This window comes from Phyllobates terribilis, unplaced genomic scaffold, assembly GCF_046119375.1.
Source record: "Phyllobates terribilis strain yellow unplaced genomic scaffold, ASM4611937v1 Scaffold_1096__1_contigs__length_421685, whole genome shotgun sequence".
NCBI classification, from domain to species: Eukaryota; Metazoa; Chordata; class Amphibia; order Anura; family Dendrobatidae; genus Phyllobates; species Phyllobates terribilis.
In genome coordinates this window covers 251,620-274,831 of record NW_027363856.1, presented here as the reverse complement: position 1 = coordinate 274,831, position 23,212 = coordinate 251,620, and the positions used below count along the sequence as shown (strand labels likewise).

The 23,212-nt window shown below is 46.1% G+C and overlaps 1 pseudogene; it reads right to left on the bottom strand.

Annotated features, from left to right (window-relative positions):
* Window positions 1-1,465: 1,465 nt before the first annotated feature.
* On the bottom strand, window positions 1,466-22,417 carry LOC141243031 (mitochondrial fission regulator 2-like; annotated as a pseudogene).
* Between the last annotated feature and the right edge of the window lie 795 nt (window positions 22,418-23,212).

Below are 23,212 nucleotides of genomic sequence, written 5' to 3'. Positions count from 1 at the left end.
CAGCTGGTCTTCGGCAGTTTCATTGGCTCTTGTACCTTCTGCTACCCATCCGGGTTCCAGTACCGTCAGCTGGTCCTCGGTAGTTCCTCAGCTTTCTTGTACCTTCTGCTACATTTCCAAGTTCAAGCTTTTTGAAATGGTTCTTGGTAATCACTCTAGATCTCCCTGACGAGGACCCTGAAGACGAGGACCCTGAAGACCAACCCTAAGAAGACGAGGACCCCGAAGACGACGACCCTGAAGACGAGGACCCTGAAGACCACCCCGAAGAAGACGAGGGCCCTGAAGACCACCCCGAAGAAGACGAGGTCCCTGAAGACCACCCCGAAGAAGACGAGGACCCCGAAGATGAGGACCCAGAAGACCAACCCGAAGAAGACGAGGACCCCGAAGACGAGGACCCCCGAAGACGACGACCCTGAAGACCACCCCGAAGAAGACCAAGAAGATGACCCTGAAGAAGTTGACCAAGAGGACAAAGAAGAGAAGACAAGCACCAAGATACAGAAGAACAAGAGACAGAAAACCAAGAAGCAGAAATACAAGAAGCTGCAGAACAAAAAGCGGAAGAACATTAAGCATAAGACTAAAAATCAGAGCAAAAGATAATATCTAAATTATAAGCAGAAGATGACTAAGCAGTGTATGGGGGTGAGTCCGTTCCTCCTCGTGATGCCCCTGGAAAAGACCTGCTGCTGCAGGCCAAACTGAACGCGGACAAATCCTGTTGTAAATCTTTTGTGACGGGCAGAACGAAAGGTGTAATGTCCAACCTTTTATAGATAACAACTAGAGGAATGCCTGCCACAAATAAGAATATGATGAAGAAGGAGAAGATGAAGAAGATGAAAAAGTAGAATATGATGAATGTAAAAAAAAAGAATAATACGAAGAAGGTGAAGAAGAAGAAGATGAAGAAGGTGAAGAAGAAGTGGATGAAAAAGATGCTGAGGATGATGAAGGAGAAAGTGTGGGAGAAGTAAAAAAGAAGGTGAAGAGCATGGAAGTAGTGAAACATAAATATCTGACAAAATATAAAAATACTTAACATAGTCAATATTTCCGTAACTCAGAACGTCTTAAAAAAAAAAATTAATTCCTGCTATTCCATTTGATAGGGCTAAACCTCTATGCCTTTATTGTCTCCCCCACCTCCCCCAATACATTCTACATTATTCTTAGTTGTTTTCCTTCATGTAGAATTAACCTACAAGGAAAGAAAGGGTTTATTTTCATTCCGATATTTCTGTCCCATTGACTTGCATTGGTTTCCGGTATCGGAATCGGCGATATCCGATACTTTTTCGGTATCGGTCCGATCCAATCCGATCCGATATTTCCCGATATCGGAAGGTATCGCTCAACACTAGCCAAGAATAAAGCTGCTCAAAGAAAAAGGAAGGATATAAATAACCTACGCGTTACGCCAAGTGATTATGGCTTCATCAGGGGTATGAACATCAACTCAGACATGAACTTGCTTTCTTGTAATTTCCTTCTGTGTTCTTTTCCCAATAGGCTTAAGCAGGTGGCGCCCAAACTACAAGTGAAGAACATAGGAAAAGTTAGAACCAGATATACATTCATATATACACTGGGAAAATCGTGAAGGATCAGTCAACGATTCAATTAGTTAAAACACTTCTACCCAATAAGGGTATGTGCCCACGATGCAGAAATGAAGCAGAAAATTTCTGCAGCGTTTCTGCATCTCCCTTGCCAGAAAAAATGCATGCAGATCGTGCATTTGACTCGCCCCCTGGGCCGAGGGACACCCGGAACCGGGCTTCTGGGGGTTGTAGTCTCCGTGGCGGTGACCCGGGCCCGTGGCTCAGTGTGGTCAGGCCAATGGCGGTCTTTTGTGGGGGCTTTTATGGGATAATGTCCGACTACGCCACCCGTGGATTGCGGTCAGTGCGAACCGCCGCTGCAAGGCAGACCGCTGGGGCTGATGGTGTATGCAGCTGAGGTAGTGTGACTCCCGACGGGAAGAGTGAAGCCCCAGGGCAGTGTAGTAGACGGTGGGGGTTATGGTGCACGGGCGTCCCAGTACCAGTAGTGCTGCATACGGTGAGAAAGCACAGAGACAAGGCGTTGCAGTTCAAGCTTTTTACTCACAGTTCTCATCCAGTTCACTTGTGCACAGGTAGGACCGCCCGAGCCGTGCTGCTTCCACCAGGCAGGGGGCTCGGTCAACCCCCAGGTAATTCCAGAGTGTGGCACAGGACTCCCTTCTATCCTTTCGTCAGCCGTGCCCCACCAATGACACTACTTTTGTCCAGCTGCCTCTGATCTTCTCCTGGGAGGGCTGGGTACCCACTTCCCTGACCCTATGTGGTGTGCCTTTCTAGTAGGTGTAGTAAGGGGTCGCACCACTAAATGATTGCGACCACCGGTTCTTGGTTAAGGATTAGTCGCCTCCACCAACTTGGGATCCGGTACCCTGTTCTGCCAACCCGTCACCTGTAATCTCCTGGGTCCTTAGGTTTCCTTCTGCCTTCGTGTCTCTGGGCCTCTCTTGGTGTTCTGTTCCTTCTTACTTTCCTTTCTGTTCCTTTCTGTTTCTGTCCTTTCTTCTGGCTCTGGCCTTCACTCTAGGCCTGCCTCGTGGAGCTGGGCCCAGACTGAGCCACAGCTCCCTGTCAGCCCTCCTGGTTGAACTCCTTTTCTCTTCTCCTCCTGACTGAACTGACTCTACTCGACTAAGATGAAGACACCTTATATACCTCCCTCTCTGTGTATGAGCCCAGGTGACTTCCAACCAATGGGCTCCTACCTATGCCCAGAAACCATCCCCCCCTGCTCCTACATCACTGGGTGTGCTTCCCCCTCCCCACTCCAGCCAGGGACATGATTTGTCGTGCCTGCATTACTGTACTAATGGGAGCACCGTTGAGCTGTCCCTCGGAAATGGGGTGTGTGTGATGCATGCAGCTAACCGAGCCCCGATAGCATCACTTGGAAAGTGCTTGACAACTAGGTCACACTATATAAATCCATGCAAACAGCATGGATTTATATAGTGTGACTGTAAAAAATAAAGCTATACTTACCGATCCCCTGCCGCATGTGCTGCCGCGTGTGTTGTCGCGGTCCTTCCGGGTTGCCGGCATATCGCGAGACAGCCTGCGGTCACATGATCGCGACGTCATCTCAGGTCCTGGAAGATAAGCGCTGCCGGCCGGCCCGCGAGAAGGTAAATATAAACTTTATTTATTATTTTATTCTTTTTTTCACAGGTACAATGGTACCCAGGTCTGGATGAGAGTCTTCTCTCCTCCAGAACTGGGTACCATCCGCACATAGAAACGCATATAATCCACATGTACAAACGTATAGACACGGATTATATGCGTCTCAATGCAAGTCAATGGCGGCAATTCCGCTGCGCTTCCGCAAAATTAATGAACATGCTGCGGATTTTTGAGCGCCGCAGAAACGCTGCGGAATAATCCGCAGCATGTGCATTGACATTGCGGAATGCCATTGAGGACCATGTGGTGCAGATTACCAAGCGTTTTTAATGAGTTTCCACTGCGGAAATTCCGCAGTGGAAACGCATGAAAAACGCATCGTGGGCACGCAGCCGAAAGGTCTAGATTTTAGAGTATGTGGGTTGCCTTAAAAGGGTTATATAGCATCTATAAGAACTATGTTTTTTTTACTATGTAGTATCAACAGTGTAAAAAATTGGTTTCGATGACGAATGCTTCAGCAAAGGCACATGCTTGACAGCTGCTCCATTCATTCCCTAGGTAGCTGCTCGGCTTTTTCCGGTAGACTCCCAGCGGTCATGCATCTGACCTGCGGCACATATTTTGTAACAGGGATAAAAGTTCTCCATTGGGGATAAAAATTCCCCGTTCTGCCAATTGGTGCATGTTGCATCTTTGTGGACTTAAAGATATATTTTGTGCATTTTGGTTTCATTAAATATATTGCACCATTTGGCTTTTACAGACTATTTGTTTCCCTGCACATTCAACTTTGATGTGGTCAGTGGTCTTAAACCAGCTGAGATGATGTCAGAAAAAGACATAAAAAAAGGTACTCTCCTTCTCTTGTTATAACAGTTCTCTCCTATTGAACTGTTATAATAAGCTCACTGATGGATTCTTAGACAGTGCAAGATAGAGACTACAAAAGGCAAACGGTGCAAAATTTTTAATCAAATCCAATTCCAAAAAATTATTTTTAGCTAAAAATGCATGCATTTAAGTATTTAAAAAAATTGTCTTTATTGATGGACAACCCCTATAGAGCAATTAGGGTCTATATCTGTAGCTAGTGCCGCCAACATTAGGAACCATATTTCAAATAAATGGGGTTGTCCGTGCTTTTATACTTTCTTATCACTGGTCAGTAATAGACCATGTTATACAGTCAAGGACCATGTTATACAGTTGACTTAGTCTTATGGCCACGTCACACGATAGATAATTGCTGCCAAGTATATAATGTTAAAAGGGGTTATCTAGGACTATTACATTTTTTTAACTATTGACCTAAGAACTAACAGGTAGGTAGTTGCTAACTACCAGTCTGTTGTGCCCTGCACAGATCTCTGCTGACACAGAGCGGTCACAGCAATTCAGCGGCTTCTGCTAATATCATGTCTACAGAGCAGCGGCTTCTCTTCTGCTCTGGTCTCTTGATGGATCGTGACTGCTGACGTCATGCTGATTGGCAGCCGACTCACAAGTTGCCTAACGTCGGTAGCCACGCCCCATCAACAGAGCAGCCTGGAAGAAGAAGAGCTGCTCTGTTGACTTGGAGCAGCTGAATCGCCGGCGACAGTGGTCGGTGACCTCTCCGAGCCGGCACCGGATACAACAGGCAGGTAGTTGCCACTGTTAGTAACAACCTGCCTGTTAGTTTTTAGGCTTATAGTAAAAAGATAAAATAGTCCTGGATAAACCGTTTAAAGATCCAGCAACAAACCTTCCATTCACGATCTTTCATAAGCCTGATTTTTGGTTGGTCAGTCATGTAAGATTTACAAACAGTACCATTGGGGCTTCAGGACTGGAGAACGGAGACTCCTCATGAGATCTATTTTCTTTATTGACAGCGTCATCACCATTTCTGTGCGCAAACTTCTGCTTCAAGGCTTTGGCTATAATGGCTGCAGGGTCTGTGGGATCATTAAGTGAACATCTCTTCTTGTCTTTCCTGGTTGAGGGTTTCCCACCAGGGGATCTAAAGTGAAAAAGCAGTGAAAATAAACATCACTGCCATTCTGTAACAGACGGGCTGACAGGCTATAACTTAGCTCTTCATACAAACCACTTTTCGTTCATTGCTGCTATGTCTAATAAGATTTTTTTTTACAGACTTTTTCTAAAAAAATGAATCAATCACCTGCTATCCATTTTCTGAAAAGACTTGTCTAAGATCCTATTAGTGGGGCTAATACAGCATATTTATGATTAGGGACAGACTACTCTGAAATGTTAAACCTAATATAATTATTGAAATCATGTTTGCATAAGTTAATTTTAACTTTGCAAGTTATCACCTATCTGTGAAGCCCAGCTGTGCTTGGTATCACAGACCCAGGAGGGTGTATTGAAGGATTCCTCCACAAGAGGCCCCCATAACCATTCACACATCTCCACCTTCCACCTCAGACCACCAGAGGGAGCTCCTTAGGGAGATATATAAGGGAAGGTGGAGCCAGGCAGCAGTTAGTCTAGACTGGAGACGACAGAAAGCAAACCTGTTGTGAGAGTTCCTGCAGTGCAAAAGCCTGAGAGAGGTCAGTCTGCAGTGGAGCACGTTCTAGACTCACGTGTAGCTCAGTGAGGTGAGCTTTAGGTGTGCCGGCGCCATAAGATCGGTGAAACGCGGCACGCTGCCGTTAGTGTGAGTAGCCTATTGAGGGTCCGAGTAGGCCGAAGGCGAAGAGTAGAGAGTTAGTTCATAGGGGGCAGAGGAGCTTAACTAGCTCACCCCGAAGAAGAAGTAGTTACCGGACACCGGGTCCGAAGCTTGCCAGGATCTCCACGACCCAGTAAGATAAACTGGAATCCCTGGAGAACTACAGGTCCCAGGAGCGCTAAAGTGCTGATATGTACCAGAGCCAGGAGACACATAGGCCCCGTAGGTTGGGAGCGTGCACTCCAAGAGAAGGCCCTACCACAAGGTCAGCCAGCGCAGGACAGAGACAAAGTTAGGCCTAGCTCCAGGCAGGTCAGAAACTTACTACGCAGAAGCCAGAACCAGGAGGCCCAAAACCTGCTCATTGGGGAGGATCCGGACATACACCCTTCACCCTACAGTGCTCCGGGGAGTGCCTGAAATTCCACCAGTAAAAGGTACTGAAGTGACTATTGTGTCCGTCCCTGTTCTTGATCTGGCCCGGCGGAGTCTCTTTGTCCTGCATCCCCGTTCCTATACTGCCCTGAGGCCCAGCTCTACCTGTGGGGAGCTATACCATCAAGCTGCCTTATCACCAGCCTCAGTGGACTGCGCAGCGCTGGTGATCCTCACCAGAAGCCACAGGTGGCGTCACGAACTCTTTCTTTTACAAGACCAACCCTTTTAAAAGAGAGGCTCAGAGTACGGGCCCGGGAGCCGACCACCGCGACATCCCTAAAGGCCCGGGTACCGAGTCATCCCCATTCCCCTGGGCTAGTCATCTCTTTCCTGGCGTCGCAAACAGGATCACGTGCCCACTGCAACGACACCGTGTTTTGCCCGTTGCCACCGGGTACTGTGCGCCTTTATTTTGAACTGTGTACGAAAAGTTGTGGTGAAGATAGCCGCCATTGTTGGGCCGTTGAGCGAGAAGAAGGGCGTAACCGCGGGAAAATAAGGGGCGTACCTGCAAAAGAGCATGAAGTCCCGGACACACCCCACGCCTTGATGTCAAATCAGGAAGCGCCAGGTCCTGTACGGAGCGTCGCTGAACGCTCTGACGTAGGATGCAAGCGACGCAAGGTCCTGAAGACAACCGTCACCTGCGGAGCTGCGGCCTACCGGAAGAAAAACCAGAAGGTAGGCCACGGTTAACTAGGGGGGCGCTAAGATGTCCGTCGAACAGCAGAACGCCGACCTACCGGTCAACGTCCCCGATAATGGGCAGGCCGAAGCCGCCGCTCCACCAGCAGCGCCTGTAACACCTGTTATTCCTATGACTTTACCGTACATTCCTGGAGAAAAGTGGCTCCGCCAGTACAACGGCAAACCAGATACCCTGTCTGGATTTAAGCGGAAGATATGTGGTATTTTGGACATGTACTCTATGACCGGCAAACAAAGAGCTGCCGTTGTATTAGGACAGCTGACCGGTGCTGCGGAGCGGGAAGTGGAAACATGGTCGGCCGCAGACCGGGGATAGTGTCCGCAATATTCCAAAAACTACATACTGTCTTTGAGGACCTTACTGAGGCGGACCTCCGGATGAGGTTCTACAGCTGCTCCCAACAACCAGAGGACTATGTTCGTGACTACGCCTGGCATCTTCAAGGGGCCCTGCGGGCTCTGAACCAGGTTAGTCCGACCAGCTTTGAGAATGAGAACAAAATGCTGAAGGAACAGTTTGTCCGGGGACTGAAGTCTCCAGAGGAGAGCAGGACTGTGCGTTGGTGGTCCCTGGATCATCCAGATGCCACCTTTGACAATCTAAAGGACATGGCTATAAAAGGACTACAGCCCCTGGAGACAAATGCCATCCAATGTTACCAGGGTGGGGCAACCCCAGAGCCTGCAACGCCCACCTTTTCTCCAGTGACTGCTGAAGCTAAGGTTCCAACAACGTCCCCTAAAGACCTGGACAGTCTGCGCTCAGAGGTGCGTCAGTTGAGTAAAACCCTGACCACCGTGCTGAGTGCCCTGCAGCTGCGGACGGAGCCTGAGGGAGGAGGGAAGATCCTGCTAGCTGATAGCCCTGAGGATGTCCCCTGGATGCGGAGGAGGAGGAGGCCAACACCACCCTCGCCGAGGACCAGTGACCAACGCCGTCCACCAAGGGAACCGATCTGTTACCGATGCCATAAGACAGGACACATCGCCCTGAATTGTCCCTTAAACGAGAAAACCCTGGGTCCGAAGGCCGCCACCCAGGAGTAGACTCACCAGGTCCATCAGACTGGTACAACAGGTTCGTCGGAGGAAGACCTTTCCTGTCCATTGTATTGGACGGGATCCCGATGCATGCCCTGCTGGACACAGGATCTCAGGTAACCATCATACCTGAAGTCCTCTACAAGAGGTACTGGTCCATGGACGATCTGCGTCCGCCAGCTCCAAATTTGTCTGTATATGCATCAAATGGACTCCCCCTTAACCTACTCGGGGTTAAGAATGTGACTGTAAGGTGGGGAGAGTGGAGCTGAAGGACCAGGGACTTATTGTAGTGGAGACTAACCCTGATGACAGCAACCCATATATGGTACTAGGCACTAATGTTGTTGGTAACTGTTTGGGAGAGGTTGTGTTCTTGCTCCAAGAGATCGCTGACACTGCCAGACCGAGACAGAGGAGGGCGCTGCAGAGAGAAATCCGCGTCTTGATGTATCAACAGCAAGTACAATTAACAGATGGTGAAATCGGTAACGTGAGGGTAACAGACCCTATACCCATTGTTGTTCCCCCAATGAGTGAAATGCTCATCTGGTGTAGAGCTGCCATAGGTCTTAGAGGACAGAGCTACCAGGCGGTAGTAGAACCCCTTTGCTCTGAGCACAGACCCACGCTCTTAACCGCCAGGGGGGTGGTAGATGTACGTAATGGGAGGGTGCCTGTCCGTCTTCTTAACCTAGGGGAAGATGAGGTCAAACTGCCACGTTATGCCACTGTTGCTAAACTACATGCTGTCAACAACAACTGTATCCATGTGGCGGAGTCCTTAACTTCACCAGAAGAAGTGGAAGATAATGACCCTGCAACCCAGGTGGAGGATTGGTGTCAACAGCTCCATGTTGGGACAGACACCACTCCTGCCCATCAAAAACAGGGTGTACACCGGGTGGTTCAAGAATACTCGCAGGTGTTCAGTAAACATCCACTTGACTTTGGGAGGGTTAAGGGGGTTCAACATCATATCTCCACAGGCAACCATTCCCCAATTAAAGAACGTTATAGGCCTATACCCCCAGCTCACTACCAGAAGGCAAAAGAAATGCTGCATGACATGAGGAAGGCGGGAGTAATTAGGGATAGTTGTAGTCCCTGGGCGGCTCCCCTAGTGCTGGTTAGGAAAAAGGATGGGAGCATGAGAATGTGTGTAGATTACCGTCAAGTAAATCGCATTACACATAAAGATGCATACCCTTTACCACGCATAGAAGAGTCCCTAGCTGCCTTAAAGTCTGCAAATTACTTTTCTACCCTTGACCTCACTAGTGGTTACTGGCAGGTCGCTGTGGCTGAGGAGAATCGGGAGAAGACGGCCTTCACCACCCCGATGGGACTCTGCGAGTTCAACAGCATGCCGTTTTGACTCTAAAATGCCCCCGGAACGTTCCAGAGACTGATGGAGTGCTGCCTGGGACACCGCATCTTCGAGACTGTGTTACTTTACCTGGATGACGTAATTGTGTACTCCAGAACGTACGAGGACCACCTGAAACACCTGGCAGAGGTATTTGAGTCACTGTCCCGGTACGGGATGAAGTTGAAGCCCTCAAAGTGCCACCTGCTCAAGAGAAAGGTACAGTACCTGGGGCACATTGTCAGTCCGGAAGGGGTAGCACCAGACCCGGAGAAAGTTACTGCCATCCAGAAGTGGCCGGAGCCGAAGAACCTCAAGGAGGTGCGTCAGTTCTTGGGACTAGTCGGATACTACCGGAGGTTTGTAAAGGACTACACTAAGAAGGCAGCTCCTCTGCAAGACCTCCTGGTAGGGCAGTCCCCCAAAAGCAAAAACCCTCCATTCCACTGGGGTAAAGAACAGGCTGAATCATTTCAAGAGATGAAGGAGATCCTGACAGGTGATGAGATCCTAGCCTACGCTGACTACAGCCAAACATTCCTGCTGTATACAGATGCCAGCAATGAAGGCCTGGGCACTGTCTTAAGTCAGAAGCAGAATGGCCAGGAGAAAGTCATCGCGTATGCAAGCAGGAAGCTCCGCCCGACCGAGAGGAACCCAGAGAACTATAGCAGCTTCAAGTTGGAGTTCCTGGCCTTGGTCTGGGCCATCACAGAAAAGTTCAAGCACTACCTAGCCTCCAGCAAGTTTACTGCCTACACTGACAATACCCCCTTAACTCATCTTCAAACAGCCAAGCTGGGAGCCATGGAATAGCGATGGATGGCTCGGCTGTCAAACTACCAATTCACCATAAAGTACCGGGCGGGCCGCAAGAACGCCAACGCCGATGCCCTGTCCAGGATGCCTCACCAGTCAGACACAGAAGAAGAAGTGGATGACCTGGAAGAGGTTGAACTACCTGCCTTCCACCGGAATGGGATGGCCCACGAGCTACGAGCCTCCAGGAAGCAACGCGGTAAGACGTTAAACCCTTTGCCTCACCACAGCTGGAAAGAGACCCAGGACAGCGACCCGGTTGTCAGCCGTATCAAGGAGCTGATAACCCAAGAAGGTTCCTCCCTGGAGAAGGATGCGGCTCTCCAAGCAAAGCAGCTGTGGAATGAGAGAAGCCGGCTGTTTATCTACCGTGAGAAGTTGTGCCGGAGGTACGTCAATCCCAAAACCCTCGAGATGGTGTGGCAGATAGTGGTCCCCAAGACGGACATCCAGATGGTGTTGGAGACCTACCACGATCAGGCGGGGCACTTTGGCTAGAAAAAGCTAGAGACCCTGTTGAAGTGTCGATTCTACTGGGTGGGGATGCGCAGCTTCATTGAGAGGTGGTGCAGAGACTGTGGACCCTGTAGCCTCAGAAGAAAAGACTACAGCAGCCAGAAGGCACCCCTGCAACCCATCAAGACGACTCGCCCTCTGGAGATCGTGGCCCTGGACCATGTCAAGTTGTCACCCAGTCGGTCAGGATACTCCTATGCCCTGACCATGGTGGATCACTACTCCAGGGTCCTGGTGGTCTCCCCTATCAAAGACCTGACAGCAGAGACAGCAGCTAAGACGTTCCAAGCGTACTTCTGCAGGTCCCATGGATAGCCTGGACAGGTACTGACTGACCAAGGCACGGCCTTTGAGGCTGAATTGTTCAAAGAGTTCTGCCATCTGTACGGGTATAAAAAGATCAGGACTACACCGTACCACCCCCAAACTAACGGTCTCTGTGAAAAGATGAATAACATCATCATCGATCTACTGAAGACCATACCACTAGAAGAGAGAAGCCAGTGGCCAGACCTACTACCTGACCTAGTGGATCTGTATAATCACATACCAGTAAGTTCCACCAATTGCACTCCGGCATATCTCATGCGTGCAAGACCAGGGAAGTTGCCCATGGACCTGAAGCTTGGTGTGGTAGAACCTGAAGCTGATGTGACCACTGAGGACTGGGACACGACCAGACAGGAGCAGTACAGGAGAGTCCAAGCCTGTGTCGAAGACAGTCTCACTCGGGTGAGGGATAAACAAGAGGCACAATACAACAGAAGTGCACCAGCAGAACCCTTCACACCAGGAGAAGTGGTATTGAAAAGGAAGCGGAGGAAACACAAGCTTGATGACCAGTGGGAGAGAGAACCCTACACTGTGTTGAATTCAAGGTTTGACAACAGGAAGACGTGTTTGATCAGCAAAGATGGAGGAAGAACAACTGCGACAATATCTAGGGACCACCTGAAGTTGTGTCTACATCTACTAAAGACTCAGGAAGAAGTGTCTTTCACAACCCAGGAAGAACCTAAAGAAACAGTGATACACACTGACCTTGGAGACTTCCCAGCGGATTGGCCTCAAATAGGAGGTGCAGTAATCATTCCAGTACTCCAATTCTATGAACAGCCAGAAAACCCTCCACAGCAAGTTGAACCTGTAAGTGCTGCAGAAGAGCCAGCTCAAGAAGTATCCCCGGATGAAGGATCCCCGGCAGGAGCGGAGCAAGAGGGCCCAGCCAATGGTAGACATGCCAGTCCAAGAGAGAGGTTAAGGCAATTTTACAACATGGTTACATGTAAAACTGGTAGGGTAACTGAGGATACAGATACTGACACTCCACTAACCACAGCACTATGCAGATCAGTACGCAGCACAAGAGGTAAACCTCCTGCTAGGTACACTGAGTAAAGTAGCAAAATTTCAGAGAATGTAGATAGTTACCCCTGGGGTATTGAGTATTAAATTGTAATGTATTGCGTAACTGTTTGTTTTCATGCATGCTTATCAATTTGTGCTTTTTCCTATTAATTCTTTATTTGCATAATGAACTGCATGGCTGAGGACTGTGTGCAGCCCAAAAACTCTTATTGTATATAATTGCGCTCCCTGGAGTGCCCCTTTCAGGTGACCTCAGAAGGAAAACCTATCTGGAGTGGCTCTTTTGGAGGTCCAACTCGGATCTTCATGCCCTGCAGCCACCCCAGGGCCTGCGTAGAGGGTTTAGGACAGGTCCCTCAAAACTACCAAAGTACTCTACCTTGTGAGATGGACATCCTGTATGGGAACCTCACCATAGGAGACTTGGATTCTGAGGACACTCTGTATTTGTATTGTTTCTGCAACGTTTAAGATCCGTGCCTCCCATAAAGGGAAGAGTGTTCTAGTATTGCTTATGTTTCCTATTGTTACTGTTGTTATAAAATGTACTTCAGCCCGGGAGTGCTGAGTTTAACTAGGGGGGAATGTGAAGCCCAGCTGTGCTTGGTATCACAGACCCAGGAGGGTGTACTGAAGGATTCCTCCACAAGAGGCCCCCATAACCATTCACACATCTCCAACTTCCACCTCAGACCACCAGAGGGAGCTCCTTAGGGAGATATATAAGGGAAGGTGGAGCCAGGCAGCAGTTAGTCTAGACTGGAGACGACAGAAAGCAAACCTGTTGTGAGAGTTCCTGCAGTGCAAAAGCCTGAGAGAGGTCAGTCTGCAGTGGAGCACATTCTAGACTCACGTGTAGCTCAGTGAGGTGAGCTGTAGGTGTGTCGGCGCCATAAGATCGGTGAAACGCGGCACGCTGCCGTTAGTGTGAGTAGCCTATTGAGGGTCCGAGTAGGCCGAAGGCGAAGAGTAGAGAGTTAGTTCATAGGGGGCAGAGGAGCTTAACTAGCTCACCCCGAAGAAGAAGTAGTTACCGAAGCTTGCCGGGATCTCCACGACCCAGTAAGATAAACTGGAATCCCTGGAGAACTACAGGTCCCAGGATCGCTAAAGTGCTGATACGTACCAGAGCCAGGAGACACATAGGCCCCGTAGGTCGTGAGCGTGCTCTCCAAGAGAAGGCCCTACCACAAGGTCAGCCAGCGCAGGACAGAGACAAAGTTAGGCCTAGCTCCAGGCAGGTCAGAAACTTACTACGCAGAAGCCAGAACCAGGAGGCCCAAAACCTGCTCATTGGGGAGGATCTGGACATACAACCTTCACCCTACAGTGCTCCTGGGAGTGCCTGAAATTCCACCAGTAAAAGGTACTGAAGTGACTATTGTGTCCATCCCTGTTCTTGATCTGGCCCGGCGGAGTCTCTTTGTCCTGCATCCCCGTTCCTATACTGCCCTGAGGCCCAGCTCTACCTGTGGGGAGCTATACCATCAAGCTGCCTTATCACCTGCCTCAGTGGACTGCGCAGCACTGGTGATCCTCACCAGAAGCCACAGGTGGCGTCACAAACTCTTTCTTTTACAACACCAACCCTTTTAAAAGAGAGGCCCAGAGTACGGGCCCGGGAGCCGACCACCGTGACATCCCTAAAGGCCAGGCTAAAGGCCCGGGTACCGAGTCATCCCCATTCCCCTGGGCTAGTCATATCCACAGGATAAGCCTGCTGATCGCAGGAGGTCCGCATGGAAGACCCCCACCATGAATGGGGCTTGGAAGAGACACATTATATTTGAGCCTTCTCAAGCATTCACGCCACTGCTACATTCATTATATGTGGGACTTCCAGAGAAGGGTACAGCATTGTTAACCCCATTCATGACCTTGCAATTTTCTGTTTTTGCCCTTTCATTTTTTTCTACTCTTATTCCCAGAGCCAAGTTTTTTATTTTTTGTCAATATACAGTACAGACCAAAAGATTGACACACCTTCTCATTTAAAGATTTTTCTGTTTTTTCATGACTATGAAAATTGTACATTCACACTGAAGGCATCAAAACTATGAATTAACACATGTGAAATTATATACCTAACAAAAAAGTGTGAACCAACTGAAAATATGTCTTATATTCTAGGTTCTTCAAAGTAGCCACCTTTTGCTTTGATGACTGCTCTGCAAACTCTTGGCATTCTCTTGATGAGCTTCAAGAGGTAGTCACCGTCAATGGTTTTCACTTCACAGGTGTGCCCTGTCAGGTTTAATCAGTGGGATTTCTTGCCTTATAAATGGGGTTGGGACCATCAGTTGTGTTGTGAAGAAGTCTGGTGGATACATAGCTGATAGTCCTACTGAATAGACTGTTAGAATTTTTATTATGGCAAGAAAAAAGCAGCTAAGTAAAGAAAAACGAGTGGCCATCATTACTTTAAGAAATGAAGGTCAGTCAGTCCGAAAAATTGGGCAAACTTTGAAAGTGTCCCCAAGTGCAGTTGCAAAAACCATCAATCGCTACAAAGAAACTGGCTCGCAAAAAAGAAGCAAGACAAAAATATATCTCATACCCTACCATAATTATATATAAATGTAAAGCAAAATTGCATAATAAATATAGGGTACTTAGTGAACTATTTTTGATCAAAAAAAGTATACAAGCCGTCCCACCAGCGGCAAGGTGACCCTAAATTGGGACGGTACCTATACTGCCTATATTAAAAACCTTACTGTATATCAAAGTTGAAGTAATGCATATAAAAGGGTAGACAAATAGGACCGGGTCCCAACTCCAGACCACCTAGGCCCGTGGTAAGCTACATATATACCAATCAGCTCAACAAAGGGCATGCCACACCCTTAAATTGCACAGAATGCAAACAAGTCAAAAAACCAGACAATGTGAACTGAGGTCTAAGATGGCAGACATACAAGAAACAGAGGCATGTTCACACTAGCAAAAAAGAAGCAAGACAAAAATATATCTCATACCCTACCATAATTATATATAAATGTAAAGCAAAATTGCATAATAAATATAGGGTACTTAGTGAACTATTTTTGATCAAAAAAAGTATACAAGCCGTCCCACCAGCGGCAAGGTGACCCTAAATTGGGACGGTACCTATACTGCCTATATTAAAAACCTTACTGTATATCAAAGTTGAAGTAATGCATATAAAAGGGTAGACAAATAGGACCGGGTCCCAACTCCAGACCACCTAGGCCCGTGGTAAGCTACATATATACCAATCAGCTCAACAAAGGGCATGCCACACCCTTAAATTGCACAGAATGCAAACAAGTCAAAAAACCAGACAATGTGAACTGAGGTCTAAGATGGCAGACATACAAGAAACAGAGGCATGTTCACACTAGCAAAAAAGAAGCAAGACAAAAATATATCTCATACCCTACCATAATTATATATAAATGTAAAGCAAAATTGCATAATAAATATAGGGTACTTAGTGAACTATTTTTGATCAAAAAAAGTATACAAGCCGTCCCACCAGCGGCAAGGTGACCCTAAATTGGGACGGTACCTATACTGCCTATATTAAAAACCTTACTGTATATCAAAGTTGAAGTAATGCATCTAAAAGGGTAGACAAATAGGACCGGGTCCCAACTCCAGACCACCTAGGCCCGCGGTAAGCTACATATATACCAATCAGCTCAACAAAGGGCATGCCACACCCTTAAATTGCACAGAATGCAAACAAGTCAAAAAACCAGACAATGTGAACTGAGGTCTAAGATGGCAGACATACAAGAAACAGAGGCATGTTCACACTAGCAAAAAAGAAGCAAGACAAAAATATATCTCATACCCTACCATAATTATATATAAATGTAAAGCAAAATTGCATAATAAATATAGGGTACTTAGTGAACTATTTTTGATCAAAAAAAGTATACAAGCCGTCCCACCAGCGGCAAGGTGACCCTAAATTGGGACGGTACCTATACTGCCTATATTAAAAACCTTACTGTATATCAAAGTTGAAGTAATGCATATAAAAGGGTAGACAAATAGGACCGGGTCCCAACTCCAGACCACCTAGGCCCGTGGTAAGCTACATATATACCAATCAGCTCAACAAAGGGCATGCCACACCCTTAAATTGCACAGAATGCAAACAAGTCAAAAAACCAGACAATGTGAACTGAGGTCTAAGATGGCAGACATACAAGAAACAGAGGCATGTTCACACTAGCAAAAAAGAAGCAAGACAAAAATATATCTCATACCCTACCATAATTATATATAAATGTAAAGCAAAATTGCATAATAAATATAGGGTACTTAGTGAACTATTTTTGATCAAAAAAAGTATACAAGCCGTCCCACCAGCGGCAAGGTGACCCTAAATTGGGACGGTACCTATACTGCCTATATTAAAAACCTTACTGTATATCAAAGTTGAAGTAATGCATATAAAAGGGTAGACAAATAGGACCGGGTCCCAACTCCAGACCACCTAGGCCCGTGGTAAGCTACATATATACCAATCAGCTCAACAAAGGGCATGCCACACCCTTAAATTGCACAGAATGCAAACAAGTCAAAAAACCAGACAATGTGAACTGAGGTCTAAGATGGCAGACATACAAGAAACAGAGGCATGTTCACACTAGCAAAAAAGAAGCAAGACAAAAATATATCTCATACCCTACCATAATTATATATAAATGTAAAGCAAAATTGCATAATAAATATAGGGTACTTAGTGAACTATTTTTGATCAAAAAAAGTATACAAGCCGTCCCACCAGCGGCAAGGTGACCCTAAATTGGGACGGTACCTATACTGCCTATATTAAAAACTTTACTGTATATCAAAGTTGAAGTAATGCATATAAAAGGGTAGACAAATAGGACCGGGTCCCAACTCCAGACCACCTAGGCCCGTGGTAAGCTACATATATACCAATCAGCTCAACAAAGGGCATGCCACACCCTTAAATTGCACAGAATGCAAACAAGTCAAAAAACCAGACAATGTGAACTGAGGTCTAAGATGGCAGACATACAAGAAACAGAGGCATGTTCACACTAGCAAAAAAGAAGCAAGACAAAAATATATCTCATACCCTACCATAATTATATATAAATGTAAAGCAAAATTGCATAATAAATATAGGGTACTTAGTGAACTATTTTTGATCAAAAAAAGTATACAAGCCGTCCCACCAGCGGCAAGGTGACCCTAAATTGGGACGGTACCTATACTGCCTATATTAAAAACCTTGCCGCAAGGTTCTTTTTTGCTAATGTGAACATGCCTCTGTTTCTTGTATGTCTGCCATCTTAGACCTCAGTTCACATTGTCTGGTTTTTTGACTTGTTTGCATTCTGTGCAATTTAAGGGTGTGGCATGCCCTTTGTTGAGCTGATTGGTATATATGTAGCTTACCACGGGCCTAGGTGGTCTGGAGTTGGGACCCGGTCCTATTTGTCTACCCTTTTATATGCATTACTTCAACTTTGATATACAGTAAGGTTTTTAATATAGGCAGTATAGGTACCGTCCCAATTTAGGGTCACCTTGCCGCTGGTGGGACGGCTTGTATACTTTTTTTGATCAAAAATAGTTCACTAAGTACCCTATATTTATTATGCAATTTTGCTTTACATTTATATATAATTATGGTAGGGTATGAGATATATTTTTGTCTTGCTTCTTTTTTGCTAGTGTGAACATGCCTCTGTTTCTTGTATGTCTGCCATCTTAGACCTCAGTTCACATTGTCTGGTTTTTTGACTTGTTTGCATTCTGTGCAATTTAAGGGTGTGGCATGCCCTTTGTTGAGCTGATTGGTATATATGTAGCTTACCACGGGCCTAGGTGGTCTGGAGTTGGGACCCGGTCCTATTTGTCTACCCTTTTATATGCATTACTTCAACTTTGATATACAGTAAGGTTTTTAATATAGGCAGTATAGGTACCGTCCCAATTTAGGGTCACCTTGCCGCTGGTGGGACGGCTTGTATACTTTTTTTGATCAAAAATAGTTCACTAAGTACCCTATATTTATTATGCAATTTTGCTTTACATTTATATATAATTATGGTAGGGTATGAGATATATTTTTGTCTTGCTTCTTTTTTGCTAGTGTGAACATGCCTCTGTTTCTTGTATGTCTGCCATCTTAGACCTCAGTTCACATTGTCTGGTTTTTTGACTTGTTTGCATTCTGTGCAATTTAAGGGTGTGGCATGCCCTTTGTTGAGCTGATTGGTATATATGTAGCTTACCACGGGCCTAGGTGGTCTGGAGTTGGGACCCGGTCCTATTTGTCTACCCTTTTATATGCATTACTTCAACTTTGATATACAGTAAGGTTTTTAATATAGGCAGTATAGGTACCGTCCCAATTTAGGGTCACCTTGCCGCTGGTGGGACGGCTTGTATACTTTTTTTGATCAAAAATAGTTCACTAAGTACCCTATATTTATTATGCAATTTTGCTTTACATTTATATATAATTATGGTAGGGTATGAGATATATTTTTGTCTTGCTTCTTTTTTGCTAGTGTGAACATGCCTCTGTTTCTTGTATGTCTGCCATCTTAGACCTCAGTTCACATTGTCTGGTTTTTTGACTTGTTTGCATTCTGTGCAATTTAAGGGTGTGGCATGCCCTTTGTTGAGCTGATTGGTATATATGTAGCTTACCACGGGCCTAGGTGGTCTGGAGTTGGGACCCGGTCCTATTTGTCTACCCTTTTATATGCATTACTTCAACTTTGATATACAGTAAGGTTTTTAATATAGGCAGTATAGGTACCGTCCCAATTTAGGGTCACCTTGCCGCTGGTGGGACGGCTTGTATACTTTTTTTGATCAAAAATAGTTCACTAAGTACCCTATATTTATTATGCAATTTTGCTTTACATTTATATATAATTATGGTAGGGTATGAGATATATTTTTGTCTTGCTTCTTTTTTGCTAGTGTGAACATGCCTCTGTTTCTTGTATGTCTGCCATCTTAGACCTCAGTTCACATTGTCTGGTTTTTTGACTTGTTTGCATTCTGTGCAATTTAAGGGTGTGGCATGCCCTTTGTTGAGCTGATTGGTATATATGTAGCTTACCACGGGCCTAGGTGGTCTGGAGTTGGGACCCGGTCCTATTTGTCTACCCTTTTATATGCATTACTTCAACTTTGATATACAGTAAGGTTTTTAATATAGGCAGTATAGGTACCGTCCCAATTTAGGGTCACCTTGCCGCTGGTGGGACGGCTTGTATACTTTTTTTGATCAAAAATAGTTCACTAAGTACCCTATATTTATTATGCAATTTTGCTTTACATTTATATATAATTATGGTAGGGTATGAGATATATTTTTGTCTTGCTTCTTTTTTGCTAGTGTGAACATGCCTCTGTTTCTTGTATGTCTGCCATCTTAGACCTCAGTTCACATTGTCTGGTTTAAAGAAACTGGCTCGCATGAGGACTTCCCCAGGAAAGGAAGACCAAGAGTCACCTCTGCTTCTGAGGATAAGTTTATCCGAGTCACCAGCCTCAGAAATCACAGGTTAACAGCAGCTCAGATTAGAGACCCGGTCAATGCCACACAGAGTTCTAGCAGCAGACACTTCTCTTCAACAACTGTTAAGAGGAGACTTTGGGCAGCAGGCCTTCATGGTAAAATAGCTGCTAGGAAATCACTGCTAAGGACAGGCAACAAGCAGAAGAGACTTGTTTGGGCTAAAGAACACAAGGAATGGACATTAGACCAGTGGAAATCTGAGCTTTGGTCTGATGAGTCCAAATTTGAGATCTTTGGTTCCAACCACCGTGTTTTTGTGCGACGCAGAAAAGGTGAAAGAATGGACTCTACATGCCTGGTTCCCACCGTGAAGCATGGATGAGGAGGTGTGATGGTGTGGGGGTGCTTTGCTGGTGACACTGTTGGGGATTTATTCAAAATTGAAGGCATACTGAACAAGCATGGCTATCACAGCATCTTACAGCGGCATGCTATTCCATCTGGTTTGCGTTTAGTTGGACCATCATTTATTTTTCAACATGACGATGAACCCAAACACACCTCCAGGCTGTGTAAGGGCTATTTGACCAAGAAGGAGAGTGATGGGGTGCTACACCAGATGACCTGGCCTCCACAGTCACCAGACTTGAACCCAATCAAGATGGTTTGGGGTGAGCTGGACCGCAGAGTGAAGGCAAAAGGGCCAACAAGTGCTAATCATCTCTGGGAATTCCTTCAAGATTGTTGGAAGACCATTTCCGGTGACTACCTCTTGAAGCTCATCAAGAGAATGCCAAGAGTGTGCAAAGCAGTTATCAAAGCAAAAGGTGGCTACTTTGAAAAACCTAGAATATAAGACATATTTTCAGTTGTTTCACACTTTTTTGTTAAGTATATAATTCCACATGTGTTAATTCATAGTTTTGATGTCTTCAGTGTGAATGTACAATTTTCATAGTCATGAAAATACAGAAAAATCTTTAAATGAGAAGGTGTGTCCAAACTTTTGGTCTGTACGGTACCTTTTTTTTTTGCGGGACAAGTTGTTCTTTTGATTGACATCATTTATTTTACCATATCGTGTACTGGAAAACGGGAAAAAAATTCCAAGTGCGGTGAAATTGCAAAAAAGTGCATTTCCACAATTGTAATTTTTTTTTTTTATTTACCATGTTCACTAAATGCTAAAGCTGACCAGCCATTATGATTCCCAGGTCAGTACGAGTTCATAGATACCAAACATGTATTGGTTCTTTTATATGTGAGTGGTGAAAAAAAAAATCAGAAGTTTGTAAAAAAAAAATTAAAAAAAATCGCTTATGTCGCCATTTTCCGAGACCCGTAGCATCTCCATTTTTCGGGTCTAGGGCCAGGTTAGGGCTTATTTTTTGCGCCCTCAGCGGACGTTTTTATTTATATAATTTTGAGGTAGATACAATGTTTTGATCGCCTGTTATGTTTGCGGAGGCAAAAAAAGAAAAACATAATTCTGGAGTTTAGATTTTTTTTGTCGTTACGCCGTTTACCGATCTGATTAATTTACTTTATATTTTGATAGATCGGAGATTTCTGAATACAGCGATACCAAATATGCGTATATTTTTTTAATGGTTTTATTTTCAATAGGGCAAAAGGGCGTGATTTAAACCTTTATGTTTTTTAAAACTTTTTTTACTTTTTACTGGCAGCAATAGTCCTCTTAGGAGACTTGAAGCTGCAATCATCTGATTACCTGTGCTACACATAGCAGGGCTTCAGCACTGCTATGTATAGCAGAAATCACAATCTCCTATGAATGCCGGCCACAGGGGATCTACAATGACAGCCAGGGGTCTTCTGCAGACCCCCGGCTGTCATGACAACACATTGGCACCCCGCAATCACATGACAGGGACGCCTATGGGTGTGTCTTGTGACGAGCTTCTGGCAGGTGTGTATTAAATGCCACTGCTAGTGATTGACAGCGGTATTTAACTGGTTAACAGCTGCGGGTGGATCTCGGATCCGACTGCGGCTGTTAAAGGCACATGACAGCTCATGAGATCAGCAGTCATGTGCAGGGAAAGATGCAGGCTCAGTGACAGATTTTTTTTTTTTTTACAGTTTTCTCCTTCATTCTATTTCACGCATGTCTGTAATAAAAAATATATATTTAAAGAAAATCTATAAAATGACCTTTCGACCGCCCGAAGCTTGATGGAATTCATGCCTTTTAACACATCCATCATACTGGGGAGCTGATCCACACTGCCTTTCTCTGAAGCCTCACTTTCCGTCGGGCTGCATTTGTGAGAAGCTTTACGTTCTCTTATAATATCAAGTGCAGATTTTAGTTGGGAAGATGGGACTGGGGGTGGTGGAGGAGGAGGAGGAGGAGGAGGAGGGGGCAGCGGAGCTACTGGGGTTGTAAATTGCAAAAACTGTGCGGAAAGTGGTGGAGAAGCTGAAGATGGGGGTGAGAGGGCATTACCTGGGCAGCTAAATGAGCACATTGATTCTGTATCTGAGAAACAAAAACGAGATCAAATCATACCAAATACATAGCAAAAGCTTGACCTGTTTAACCCATTAAGTGATTTATAAGGATTACAAAAACAATGGCTTACGAGACTGTGCGGCTTGTGACGGTTGTAGGGCAACAATGGCAGCAATCTGTACTCTCTGCTGCAGCAGCTCATCTTCCAAAGCTGAAAGGCATGATCGTCTGCAGGAAGGAGACTCTTTTCACACACTCTCCTGGCCAACATCATAGTCAGAAATCCTGAGTCTGAATTATTCGGGTCCATTGACTTGTTGGATGGAAGATCGTGTCTGATGTTACTAAAGGGAATCTGTCACCAGGTTTATGCTACCTCATCTGAGAGCAGCATGATGTGGGGGCCGAGACCCCGAATCCAGTGATGTTACTGGGCTCCTTGCTGTAGTTTTGATAAATCATTGTGACGCGCCCCCTGGGCCATGTTGTGCTGCGTTGCGCATGCGGGGGATACCCGGAGCCGGATCTGACAGGGGTAGTAGTCCTCGTGGCGGTGACCCGGTCCGTGCCCAGGGTGGTCAAACTAAGAGGCAGTGCTCGGCATTAAGATGTTATAGAGTTCGACTACGCCACCCGTTGATTGCAGCTATGAAGCCGCCGCTGCAGGGCAGACCGCTGAGGCCGGTGGTGTGGTTGTGCAGCGTGGATGGTATAACCCCCAACGGGAGAGGTATAGCCTCAGGGCAGCTGGTGAAGCAGGGAATGATGATAGTGGTAGTGGTGTGACAAGGAAGCTCAGAGACGTGCATTGCAGTTTTCACAGCTTTACTCACAGTTGGTATTCAGATCACTTCGGCCAAGAGTGACCACCCGAGCCGTGCTGCGTCCACCAGGTGCGGGACTCGGCCAACTCCCAGGCAGTTCCAGAGCGTGGTCCTGAGCTCCCCTCTCTTCCTTCCTACTGGCCGTCCCCACCAGGGATCCACCTTTGTCCAGCTCCCTCGAGCCTTCTGGTGGTGAAACCTTTCCCGGCTTCCCTGACCCTATACGTGGTATGCCTTCCTGGTGGATATGGCGAGGGGTCGCGCCAAAACTTGTCCACGAC